This window comes from Pecten maximus, chromosome 12 (assembly GCF_902652985.1).
Source record: "Pecten maximus chromosome 12, xPecMax1.1, whole genome shotgun sequence".
NCBI classification, from domain to species: Eukaryota; Metazoa; Mollusca; class Bivalvia; order Pectinida; family Pectinidae; genus Pecten; species Pecten maximus.
The window spans coordinates 33,424,057-33,437,847 of record NC_047026.1 but is presented as its reverse complement, the minus strand read 5'-3'; the positions used below and the strand labels follow the sequence as shown (position 1 = coordinate 33,437,847).

General features: G+C 43.4%; 1 protein-coding gene across 1 annotated transcript in view; it reads right to left on the bottom strand.

Annotated features, from left to right (window-relative positions):
* The window catches only part of LOC117339004 (adhesion G-protein coupled receptor G2-like), a 95,593-nt gene that overhangs the window by 27,091 nt on the left and 54,711 nt on the right, over window positions 1–13,791 (bottom strand). The gene's annotated exons all lie outside the window — the stretch shown is intronic.

Below are 13,791 nucleotides of genomic sequence, written 5' to 3'. Positions count from 1 at the left end.
GCGACCGATACTTAATGCACAATTCAAGCACTATTCTATTGATAACTAAATAATGATCAGATAACATTTTTTGTGTTCATATCTAAATGGATCGTACCATATGGTATTCTTCTGATATCATGTGTAATTAGAGAAGTATGATCTCCGGAACAATGATTAAGAGTCCCCAGTAAAAAAAACAATTCAATATACAGTGAGCTTTCAGATATATCAGCTTACATCGATAATTTTCCACATATAAAACGTAAGTATGATGTCAGGACAGCGCTGGTAACTCGAAGGACGTACATTGTAACTCATGGAACGTGAAAGTTCAAATTCTGGTATACCACACAAGCGAAATAGAGATGTTGCTATGCCCCATGGTGATATGGTAAGTATGATGTGGTGATCCCCTGAGTGTAACGGTTTACTAGAGATGTTGATCCCCTGAGTGTAACGGTTTACTAGAGATGGTGATCCCCTGAGTGTAACAGTAAACAAGAGATGGTGATCCCCTGAGTGTAACAGTTTACTGGAGATGGTGATCTCCTGAGTGTAACAATTTACTAGAGATTGTGATCCCCTGAGTGTAACGGTTTACTAGAGATGGTGATCCCCTGAGTGTAACGGTTTACTAGAGATGGTGATCCCCTGAGTGTAACAGTTTACTGGAGATGGTGATCCCCTGAGTGTAACGGTTTACTAGAGATGTTGATCTCTTGAGTGTAACAATTTACTAGAGATTGTGATCCCCTGAGTGTAACGGTTTACTAGAGATGGTGATCCCCTGAGTGTAACGGTTTACTAGAGATGGTGATCTCCTGAGTGTAACAATTTACTAGAGATTGTGATCCCCTGAGTGTAACAGTAAACAAGAGATGGTGATGCCCTGAGTGTAACAGTTTACTAGAGATGGTGATCCCCTGAGTGTAACGGTTTACTAGACATGGTGATCCCCTGAGTGTAACAGTTTACTGGAGATGGTGATCCCCTGAGTGCAACAGTTTACCAGAGATGGTGATCCCCTGAGTGTAACGGTTTACTAGAGATGGTGATCTCCTGAGTGTAACAATTTACTAGAGATTGTGATCCCCTGAGTGTAACGGTTTACTAGAGATGGTGATCCCCTGATGGTAACGGTTTACTAGAGATGGTGATCCCCGGAGTGTAACAGTTTACTGGAGATGGTGATCCCCTGAGTGTAACGGTTTACTAGAGATGGTGATCTCCTGAGTGTAACAATTTACTAGAGATTGTGATCCCCTGAGTGTAACGGTTTACTAGAGATGGTGATCCCCTGAGTGTAACGGTTTACTAGAGATGGTGATCTCCTGAGTGTAACAATTTACTAGAGATTGTGATCCCCTGAGTGTAACAGTAAACAAGAGATGGTGATGCCCTGAGTGTAACAGTTTACTAGAGATGGTGATCCCCTGAGTGTAACGGTTTACTAGACATGGTGATCCCCTGAGTGTAACAGTTTACTGGAGATGGTGATCCCCTGAGTGCAACAGTTTACCAGAGATGGTGATCCCCTGAGTGTAACCGTTTACTAGAGATGGTGATCCCCTGAGTGTAACAATTTACTAGACATGGTGATCTCCTGAGTGTAACAGTTTACTGGAGATGGTGATCCCCTGAGTGTAACAGTTTACTGGAGATGGTGATCCCCTGAGTGTAACAGTTTAGTAGAGATTGTGATCTCCTGAGTGTAACAGTTTACTGGAGATGGTGATCCCCTGAGTGTAACAGATTACTAGAGATGGTGATCCCCTGAGTGTAACAGTTTACTGGAGATGGTGATCCCCTGAGTGTAACAGTAACAAGAGATGGTGATCCCCTGAGAGTAACAGTTTACTAGAGATGGTGATCCCCTGAGAGTAACAGTTAACTAGAGATGGTGATCCCCTGAGTGGAACAGTTTACTAGAGATTGTGATCCCCTGAGAGTAACAGTTACAAGAGATGGTGATCCCCTGAGTGTAACAGTTTACTAGAGATGGTGATCCCCTGAGTGTAACAGATTACTAGAGATGGTGATCTCCTGAGTGTAACAGTTTACTGGAGATGGTGATCCCCTGAGTGTAACAGTTTACTGGAGATGGTGATCCCCTGAGTGTAACAGTTTACTGGAGATGGTGATCCCCTGAGAGTAACAGTAAACAAGAGATGGTGATCCCCTGAGAGTAACAGTTTACTAGAGATGGTGATCCCCTGATAGTAACAGTTAACTAGAGATGGTGATCCCCTGAGTGGAACAGTTTACTAGAGATTGTGATCCCCTGAGAGTAACAGTTACAAGAGATGGTGATCCCCTGAGTGTAACAGTTTACTAGAGATTGTGATCCCCTGAGAGTAACAGTTACAAGAGATGGTGATCCCCTGAGTGTAACAGTTTACTAGAGATGGTGATCCCCTGAGAGTAACAGTTACAAGAGATGGTGATCCCCTGAGAGTAACAGTTACAAGAGATGGTGATCCCCTGAGTGTAACAGTTTACTAGAAATTGTGATCCCCTGAGTGTAACAGTTACAAGAGATGGTGATCCCCTGAGAGTAACAGTTACAAGAGATGGTGATCCCCTGAGTGTAACAGTTTACTGGAAATTGTGATCCCCTGAGAGTAACAGTTTACTAGAGATGGTGATCCCCTGAGTGTAACAGTTTACTAGAGATGGTGATCCCATGAGTGTAACAGTTTACTAGAGATGGTGATCCCATGAGTGTAACAGTTTACTAGAGATGGTGATCCCCTGAGTGTAACAATTTACTAGAGATGGTGATCCCATGAGTGTAACAGTTTACTAGAGATGGTGATCCCCTGAGTGTAACAGTTTACTAGAGATGGTGATCCCCTGAGTGTAACAGTTTACTAGAGATGGTGATCCCCTGAGTGTAACAGTTTACTAGAGATGGTGATCCCCTGAGTGTAACAATTTACTAGAGATGGTGATCCCCCGAGTGTAACAGTAAACCAGAGATGGTGATCTCCTGAGTGTAATAATTTACTAGAGATGGTGATCTCCTGAGTGTAACAGTTTACTAGAGATGGTGATCCCCTGAGTGGAAAAGTTTACTAGAGATGGTGATCCCCTGAGAGTAACAGTTACAAGAGATGGTGATCCCCTGAGTGTAACAGTTTACTGGAGATGGTGATCCCCTGAGTGTAACAGATTACTAGAGATGGAGATCCCCTGAGTCTAACAGTTTTCTAGAGATGGTGATCCCCTGAGTGTAACAGTTTACTAGAGATGGTGATCCCCTGAGTGTAACAGTTTACTAGAGATGGTGATCCCCTGAGTGTAACAATTTACTAGAGATGATGATCCCCCGAGTGTAACAGTAAACCAGAGATGGTGATCTCCTGAGTGTAACAATTTACTAGAGATGGTGATCTCCTGAGTGTAACAGTTTACTAGAGATGGTGATCCCCTGAGTGTAACAGTTTACTAGAGATGGTGATCCCCTGAGTGTAACAGTTTACTAGGGATGGTGATCCCCTGAGTGTAGTAGTTTACTAGTGATGGTGATCCCCTGAGTGTAAAAGTTTACTAGAGATGGTGATCCCCTGCTTGTAACAGTTTACTGGAGATGGTGATCCCCTGAGTGTAACAGTTTACTGGAGATGGTGATCCCCTGAGTGTAACAGTTTAATAGAGATTGTGATCTCCTGAGTGTAACAGTTTACTGGAGATGGTGATCCCCTGAGTGTAACAGATTACTAGAGATGGTGATCCCCTGAGTGTAACAGTTTACTGGAGATGGTGATCCCCTGAGTGTAACAGTAACAAGAGATGGTGATCCCCTGAGAGTAACAGTTTACTAGAGATGGTGATCCCCTGAGAGTAACAGTTAACTAGAGATGGTGATCCCCTGAGTGGAACAGTTTACTAGAGATTGTGATCCCCTGAGAGTAACAGTTACAAGAGATGGTGATCCCCTGAGTGTAACAGTTTACTAGAGATGGTGATCCCCTGAGTGTAACAGTTTACTAGAGATGGTGATCTCCTGAGTGTAACAGTTTACTGGAGATGGTGATCCCCTGAGTGTAACAGTTTACTAGAGATGGTGATCCCCTGAGTGTAACAGTTTACTGGAGATGGTGATCCCCTGAGAGTAACAGTAAACAAGAGATGGTGATCCCCTGAGAGTAACAGTTTACTAGAGATGGTGATCCCCTGATAGTAACAGTTAACTAGAGATGGTGATCCCCTGAGTGGAACAGTTTACTAGAGATTGTGATCCCCTGAGAGTAACAGTTACAAGAGATGGTGATCCCCTGAGTGTAACAGTTTACTAGAGATTGTGATCCCCTGAGAGTAACAGTTACAAGAGATGGTGATCCCCTGAGTGTAACAGTTTACTAGAGATGGTGATCCCCTGAGAGTAACAGTTACAAGAGATGGTGATCCCCTGAGAGTAACAGTTACAAGAGATGGTGATCCCCTGAGTGTAACAGTTTAGTAGAAATTGTGATCCCCTGAGTGTAACAGTTACAAGAGATGGTGATCCCCTGAGAGTAACAGTTACAAGAGATGGTGATCCCCTGAGTGTAACAGTTTACTGGAAATTGTGATCCCCTGAGAGTAACAGTTTACTAGAGATGGTGATCCCCTGAGTGTAACAGTTTACTAGAGATGGTGATCCCCTGAGTGTAACAGTTTACTAGAGATGGTGATCCCCTGAGTGTAACAGTTTACTAGAGATGGTGATCCCCTGAGTGTAACAATTTACTAGAGATGGTGATCCCCTGAGTGTAACAGTTTACTAGAGATGGTGATCCCCTGAGTGTAACAGTTTACTAGAGATGGTGATCCCCTGAGTGTAACAGTTTACTAGAGATGGTGATCCCCTGAGTGTAACAGTTTACTAGAGATGGTGATCCCATGAGTGTAACAATTTACTAGAGATGGTGATCCCCCGAGTGTAACAGTAAACCAGAGATGGTGATCTCCTGAGTGTAATAATTTACTAGAGATGGTGATCTCCTGAGTGTAACAGTTTACTAGAGATGGTGATCCCCTGAGTGGAAAAGTTTACTAGAGATGGTGATCCCCTGAGAGTAACAGTTACAAGAGATGGTGATCCCCTGAGTGTAACAGTTTACTGGAGATGGTGATCCCCTGAGTGTAACAGATTACTAGAGATGGAGATCCCCTGAGTCTAACAGTTTTCTAGAGATGGTGATCCCCTGAGTGTAACAGTTTACTAGAGATGGTGATGCCCTGAGTGTAACAGTTTACTAGAGATGGTGATCCCCTGAGTGTAACAATTTACTAGAGATGGTGATCCCCCGAGTGTAACAGTAAACCAGAGATGGTGATCTCCTGAGTGTAACAATTTACTAGAGATGGTGATCTCCTTAGTGTAACAGTTTACTGGAGATGGTGATCCCCTGAGTGTAACAGTTTAATAGAGATTGTGATCTCCTGAGTGTAACAGTTTACTGGAGATGGTGATCCCCTGAGTGTAACAGATTACTAGAGATGGTGATCCCCTGAGTGTAACAGTTTACTGGAGATGGTGATCCCCTGAGTGTAACAGTAACAAGAGATGGTGATCCCCTGAGAGTAACAGTTTACTAGAGATGGTGATCCCCTGAGAGTAACAGTTAACTAGAGATGGTGATCCCCTGAGTGGAACAGTTTACTAGAGATTGTGATCCCCTGAGAGTAACAGTTACAAGAGATGGTGATCCCCTGAGTGTAACAGTTTACTAGAGATGGTGATCCCCTGAGTGTAACAGATTACTAGAGATGGTGATCTCCTGAGTGTAACAGTTTACTGGAGATGGTGATCCCCTGAGTGTAACAGTTTACTGGAGATGGTGATCCCCTGAGTGTAACAGTTTACTGGAGATGGTGATCCCCTGAGAGTAACAGTAAACAAGAGATGGTGATCCCCTGAGAGTAACAGTTTACTAGAGATGGTGATCCCCTGATAGTAACAGTTAACTAGAGATGGTGATCCCCTGAGTGGAACAGTTTACTAGAGATTGTGATCCCCTGAGAGTAACAGTTACAAGAGATGGTGATCCCCTGAGTGTAACAGTTTACTAGAGATTGTGATCCCCTGAGAGTAACAGTTACAAGAGATGGTGATCCCCTGAGTGTAACAGTTTACTAGAGATGGTGATCCCCTGAGAGTAACAGTTACAAGAGATGGTGATCCCCTGAGAGTAACAGTTACAAGAGATGGTGATCCCCTGAGTGTAACAGTTTACTAGAAATTGTGATCCCCTGAGTGTAACAGTTACAAGAGATGGTGATCCCCTGAGAGTAACAGTTACAAGAGATGGTGATCCCCTGAGTGTAACAGTTTACTGGAAATTGTGATCCCCTGAGAGTAACAGTTTACTAGAGATGGTGATCCCCTGAGTGTAACAGTTTACTAGAGATGGTGATCCCCTGAGTGTAACAGTTTACTAGAGATGGTGATCCCCTGAGTGTAACAGTTTACTAGAGATGGTGATCCCCTGAGTGTAACAATTTACTAGAGATGGTGATCCCATGAGTGTAACAGTTTACTAGAGATGGTGATCCCCTGAGTGTAACAGTTTACTAGAGATGGTGATCCCCTGAGTGTAACAGTTTACTAGAGATGGTGATCCCCTGAGTGTAACAGTTTACTAGAGATGGTGATCCCCTGAGTGTAACAATTTACTAGAGATGGTGATCCCCCGAGTGTAACAGTAAACCAGAGATGGTGATCTCCTGAGTGTAATAATTTACTAGAGATGGTGATCTCCTGAGTGTAACAGTTTACTAGAGATGGTGATCCCCTGAGTGGAAAAGTTTACTAGAGATGGTGATCCCCTGAGAGTAACAGTTACAAGAGATGGTGATCCCCTGAGTGTAACAGTTTACTGGAGATGGTGATCCCCTGAGTGTAACAGATTACTAGAGATGGAGATCCCCTGAGTCTAACAGTTTTCTAGAGATGGTGATCCCCTGAGTGTAACAGTTTACTAGAGATGGTGATCCCCTGAGTGTAACAGTTTACTAGAGATGGTGATCCCCTGAGTGTAACAATTTACTAGAGATGGTGATCCCCCGAGTGTAACAGTAAACCAGAGATGGTGATCTCCTGAGTGTAACAATTTACTAGAGATGGTGATCTCCTTAGTGTAACAGTTTACTAGATATGGTGATCCCCTGAGTGTAACAGTTTACTAGAGATGGTGATCCCCTGAGTGTAACAGTTTACTAGGGATGGTGATCCCCTGAGTGTAGTAGTTTACTAGTGATGGTGATCCCCTGAGTGTAAAAGTTTACTAGAGATGGTGATCCCCTGCTTGTAACAGTTTACTGGAGATGGTGATCCCCTGAGTGTAACAGTTTACTGGAGATGGTGATCCCCTGAGTGTAACAGTTTAATAGAGATTGTGATCTCCTGAGTGTAACAGTTTACTGGAGATGGTGATCCCCTGAGTGTAACAGATTACTAGAGATGGTGATCCCCTGAGTGTAACAGTTTACTGGAGATGGTGATCCCCTGAGTGTAACAGTAACAAGAGATGGTGATCCCCTGAGAGTAACAGTTTACTAGAGATGGTGATCCCCTGAGAGTAACAGTTAACTAGAGATGGTGATCCCCTGAGTGGAACAGTTTACTAGAGATTGTGATCCCCTGAGAGTAACAGTTACAAGAGATGGTGATCCCCTGAGTGTAACAGTTTACTAGAGATGGTGATCCCCTGAGTGTAACAGTTTACTAGAGATGGTGATCTCCTGAGTGTAACAGTTTACTGGAGATGGTGATCCCCTGAGTGTAACAGTTTACTGGAGATGGTGATCCCCTGAGTGTAACAGTTTACTGGAGATGGTGATCCCCTGAGAGTAACAGTAAACAAGAGATGGTGATCCCCTGAGAGTAACAGTTTACTAGAGATGGTGATCCCCTGATAGTAACAGTTAACTAGAGATGGTGATCCCCTGAGTGGAACAGTTTACTAGAGATTGTGATCCCCTGAGAGTAACAGTTACAAGAGATGGTGATCCCCTGAGTGTAACAGTTTACTAGAGATTGTGATCCCCTGAGAGTAACAGTTACAAGAGATGGTGATCCCCTGAGTGTAACAGTTTACTAGAGATGGTGATCCCCTGAGAGTAACAGTTACAAGAGATGGTGATCCCCTGAGAGTAACAGTTACAAGAGATGGTGATCCCCTGAGTGTAACAGTTTACTAGAAATTGTGATCCCCTGAGTGTAACAGTTACAAGAGATGGTGATCCCCTGAGAGTAACAGTTACAAGAGATGGTGATCCCCTGAGTGTAACAGTTTACTGGAAATTGTGATCCCCTGAGAGTAACAGTTTACTAGAGATGGTGATCCCCTGAGTGTAACAGTTTACTAGAGATGGTGATCCCATGAGTGTAACAGTTTACTAGAGATGGTGATCCCCTGAGTGTAACAGTTTACTAGAGATGGTGATCCCCTGAGTGTAACAATTTACTAGAGATGGTGATCCCATGAGTGTAACAGTTTACTAGAGATGGTGATCCCCTGAGTGTAACAGTTTACTAGAGATGGTGATCCCCTGAGTGTAACAGTTTACTAGAGATGGTGATCCCCTGAGTGTAACAGTTTACTAGAGATGGTGATCCCCTGAGTGTAACAATTTACTAGAGATGGTGATCCCCCGAGTGTAACAGTAAACCAGAGATGGTGATCTCCTGAGTGTAATAATTTACTAGAGATGGTGATCTCCTGAGTGTAACAGTTTACTAGAGATGGTGATCCCCTGAGTGGAAAAGTTTACTAGAGATGGTGATCCCCTGAGAGTAACAGTTACAAGAGATGGTGATCCCCTGAGTGTAACAGTTTACTGGAGATGGTGATCCCCTGAGTGTAACAGATTACTAGAGATGGAGATCCCCTGAGTCTAACAGTTTACTAGAGATGGTGATCCCCTGAGTGTAACAGTTTACTAGAGATGGTGATGCCCTGAGTGTAACAGTTTACTAGAGATGGTGATCCCCTGAGTGTAACAATTTACTAGAGATGGTGATCCCCCGAGTGTAACAGTAAACCAGAGATGGTGATCTCCTGAGTGTAACAATTTACTAGAGATGGTGATCTCCTTAGTGTAACAGTTTACTAGATATGGTGATCCCCTGAGTGTAACAGTTTACTAGAGATGGTGATCCCCTGAGTGTAACAGTTTACTAGGGATGGTGATCCCCTGAGTGTAGTAGTTTACTAGTGATGGTGATCCCCTGAGTGTAAAAGTTTACTAGAGATGGTGATCCCCTGCTTGTAACAGTTAACTAGAGATGGTGATCCCCTGAGTGTAACAGTTTACTAGAGATGGTGATCCCCTGAGTGAAACAGTTTACTAGAGATGTTGATCCCCTGAGTGTAACAGTTTACTAGAGAAGGTGATTCCCTGAATGAACAGTAAACAAGAGATGGTGATCCCCTGAGTGTAAAAGTTTACTAGAGATGGTGATCCCCTGCGTGTAACAGTTAACTAGAGATGGTTATCCCCTGAGTATAACCGTTTACCAGAGATGATGATCTCCTGAGTGTAACAATTTACTAGAGATGGTGATCCCCTGAGTGCAATAGCTTACCAGAGATGGTGATCCCCTGCGTGTAACAGTAATCAAGAGATGGTGATCCCCTGAGTGTAACAGTAACAAGAGATGGTGATCCCCTGAGTGTAACAGTAACAAGATATGGTGATCCCCTGAGTGTAACAGTAAACAAGAGATGGTGATCCCCTGAATGTAACAGTAAACAAGAGATGGTGATCCCCTGAGTGTAACAGTTTACTAGAGATGGTGATCCCCTGAGTGTAACAGTTTACTAGAGATGGTTATCCCATGAGTGTAACAGTTTACTAGAGATGGTGATCCCCTGAGTGTAACAGTTTACTAGACATGGTGATCCCCCGATTGTAACAGTAAACCAGAGATGGTGATCTCCTGAGTGTAACAGTTTACTAGAAATGGTGATCCCCTGAGAGTAACAGTTTACCAGAGATGGTGATCCCCTGAGTGTAACAGTTTACTAGAGATTGTGATCCCCTGAGTGTAATAGTTAGCTAGAGATGGTGATCTCCTGAGTGTAAAAGTTTACTAGAGATTGTGATCCCCTGCGTGTAACAGTTAACTAGAGATGGTGATCCCCTGAGTGTAACAGTTTACTAGAGATGGTGATCCCCTGGGTGAAACAGTTTACTAGAGATGTTTATCCCCTGAGTGTAACAGTTTTCTAGAGAAGGTGATTCCCTGAATGAACAGTAAACAAGAAATGGTGATCCCCTGAGTGTAAAAGTTTACTAAAGATGGTGATCCCCCGAGTGTAACAGTAAACCAGAGATGGTGATCTCCTGAGTGTAACAATTTACTAGAGATGGTGATCTCCTGCGTATAACCGTTTACCAGAGATGATGATCTCCTGAGTGTAACAGTTTACTAGAGATGGTGATCCCCTGAGTGTAATAGCTTACCAGAGATGGTGATCCCCTGCGTGTAACAGTAATCAAGAGATGGTGATCCCCTGAGTGTAACAGTTACAAGAGATGGTGATCCCCTGAGTGTAACAGTAAACAAGAGATGGTGATCCCCTGAGTGTAACAGTAAACAAGAGATGGTGATCCCCTGAGTGTAACAGTAAACAAGAGATGGTGATCCCCTGAGTGTAACAGTAAACAAGAGATGGTGATCCCCTGAGTGTAACAGTAAACAAGAGATGGTGATCCCCTGAGTGTAACAGTTACAAGAGATGGTGATCCCCTGAGTGTAACAGTAAACAAGAGATGGTGATCCCCTGAGTGTAACAGTTTACTAGAGATGGTGATCCCCGGAGTGTAACAGTAATCAAGAGATGGTGATCCCCTGAGTGTAACAGTAAACAAGAGATGGTGATCCCCTGAGTGTAACAGTTACAAGAGATGGTGATCCCCTGAGTGTAACAGTAAACAAGAGATGGTGATCCCCTGAGTGTAACAGTTTACTAGAGATGGTGATCCCCTGAGTGTAACAGTTTACTAGAGATGGTGATCCCCTGAGTGTAACAATTTACTAGAGATGGTGATCTCCTGAGTCTAACAATTTACTAGAGATGGTGATCTCCTGAGTGTAACACTTTACTAGAGATGGTGATCCCCCGAATGTAACAGTTTACTAGAAATTGTGATCTCCTGAGAGTAACAGTTTACCAGAGATGGTGATCCCTGAGTGTAACAGTTTACTAGAGATTGTGATCCCCTGAGTGTAATAGTTAACTAGAGATGGTGATCCCCTGAGTGTAAAAGTTTACTAGAGATTGTGATCCCCTGCGTGTAACAGTTAACTAGAGATGGTGATCACCTGAGTGAAACAGTTTACTAGAGATGTTGATCCCCTGAATGTAACAGTTTTCTAGATAAGGTGATTCCCTGAATGAACAGTAAACAAGAGATGGTGATCCCCTGAGTGTAAAAGTTTACTAGAGATTGTGATCCCCTGCGTGTAACAGTTTACTAGAGATGGTGATCACCTGAGTGAAACAGTTTACTAGAGATGTTGATCCCCTGAATGTAACAGTTTTCTAGATAAGGTGATTCCCTGAATGAACAGTAAACAAGAGATGGTGATCCCCTGAGTGTAAAAGTTTACTAGAGATGGTGATCCCCTGAGTATAACCGTTTACCAGAGATGATGATCTCCTGAGTGTAACAGTTTACTAGAGATGGTGATCCCCGGAGTGTAATAGTTTACCAGAGATGGTGATCCCCTGCGTGTAACAGTAATCATGAGATGGTGATCCCCTGAGTGTAACAGTAACAAGAGATGGTGATCCCCTGAGTGGAACAGTAACAAGAGATGGTCATCCCCTGCGTGTAACAGTTTACTAGGGATGGTGATCCCCTGAGTGTAAAAGTTTACTAGAGATGGTGACCCCCTGAGTGTAACAGTTTTCTAGAGAAGGTGATTCCCTGAATGAATAGTAAACAAGAGATGGTGATCCCCTGAGTGTAAAAGTTTTCTAGAGATGGTGATGCCCTGAGTGTAACAGTTTATCAGAGATGATGATCCCCTAAGTGTAACAGTTTACTAGAAATGGTGATCCCCTGAGAGTAACAGTTTACCAGAGATGGTGATCCCCTGAGTGTAACAGTTTACTAGAAATGGTGATCCCCTGAGAGTAACAGTTTACCAGAGATGGTGATCTCCTGAGTGTAACAATTTACTAGAGATGGTGATCTCCTGAGTGTAACAATTTACTAGAGATGGTGATCTCCTGAGTGTAACAATTGATCAGAGATGGTGATCCCCTGAGTGTAACAATTTACTAGAGATGGTGATCCCCTGAGTGCAACAGTTTACTAGAGATGGTGATCCCCTGAGTGTAAAAGCTTACTAGAGATGGTGATCCCCTGAATGTAAAAGTTTACTAGAGATGGTGATCCCCTGAATGTAAAAGTTTACTAGAGATGGTGATTCCATGAGTGTAACAGTTAACTAGATATGGTGATTCCCTGAGTGTAACGGTAACCTGAAGATGTCGATCCCCTGAATATTACGGAAATCTAGATATACTGATCCCCTTAGTAGAACAGAAACCTATATATGTTTATCTCCTGAGTGTGACAGTAAATTGAGGTTTTTGTAGTAAAACCAATGTTTATGATATAATACTCACCACCATATAGATGATAGCGTATCGCCTCCGGCAGCCCATAATTTGCATAAAAAAAATGAAAATAAATATCCCGTGAGAGGACCCTTAATGCCCGATACGAACGCACCGCGCATGACCCAAAACCTCACTTCCGCAACCAAATAAATTGGATGAGGAGACGAGGGGAGGAGGGTGGGAACTCTAGTATATGGTGGTGAGTATTATATCATAAACATTGGTTTTACTACAAAAACCTCAAGTTTATTTCAATAATAGCTCACCACCATATAGATAATAGCGAATTTGTCTTACCGTAGAGGAGTCTCCGAGGACAATGACCTCTTGAAAAGACCGCAACAAAGACATCAGTTAAAAACCCCTTAAGGGTCTGGGATATTTACAATAAAACTCTTTAAAAACAGAAACCGCAATGGAACCTCCCTAAGGATTGACTGGGGGACAAGTGACTGACTGAGCAGTGACAAGAGGACCCAGAGAATATAACCCATCTGCATGGGAGGACAGCGACCGCAGATAGAAGTCTGCAAAGGTGTTGCGGCCTCGCCAAAAGGCAGATGCCATGACCTCATCATATGAGGTTCCATTGAGAAAAGCCCAAGAGGCAGATAGAGCCCTAACTTCATGTGCCCTAACCCGAACACTGTCACGAGTCTCTGCAGTAGACCCCTCATAGGCTTTCTGAATAGTTTCACAGATCCACCTGGAAATAGTCTGAGAAGATATATCAGACTGCTTTGCCTTGATGGACAAGAACAGACGAGGTCTAGGACCCTGCCGCCCCCACTTAGTTTTATCAAGATAAAACTTCAAAGCCCTACAAGGACAAAGTAGCAGATCCTGATCATTGGGACCAGAGACAGCCTTTAAGGCAGGAATCTTAATAGGATCTGGTGAAAAATTGGGAACCTGGTTTTTCGCCAAGAAGGAGGGGTCAGTGAGAAGGGTCACTAGGGAATAGTTTCGTGACCACCTGAGACATGACGGAGAAGAAGAAAGAACATGTATTTCACTTCTCCGCCTACCTGAGGCAAGTGCAATCAGGAAAACAGTCTTCCAAGAAAGGAACTTAACAGAAGCAGAAGCCAAAGGCTCATAAGGAGACCTTGTAAGAGAGTCCAAAACTAAAGCCAAGTCCCACTGGGGTGTCAAGATTCCTACCTTAGGCTTCTCCAACGAA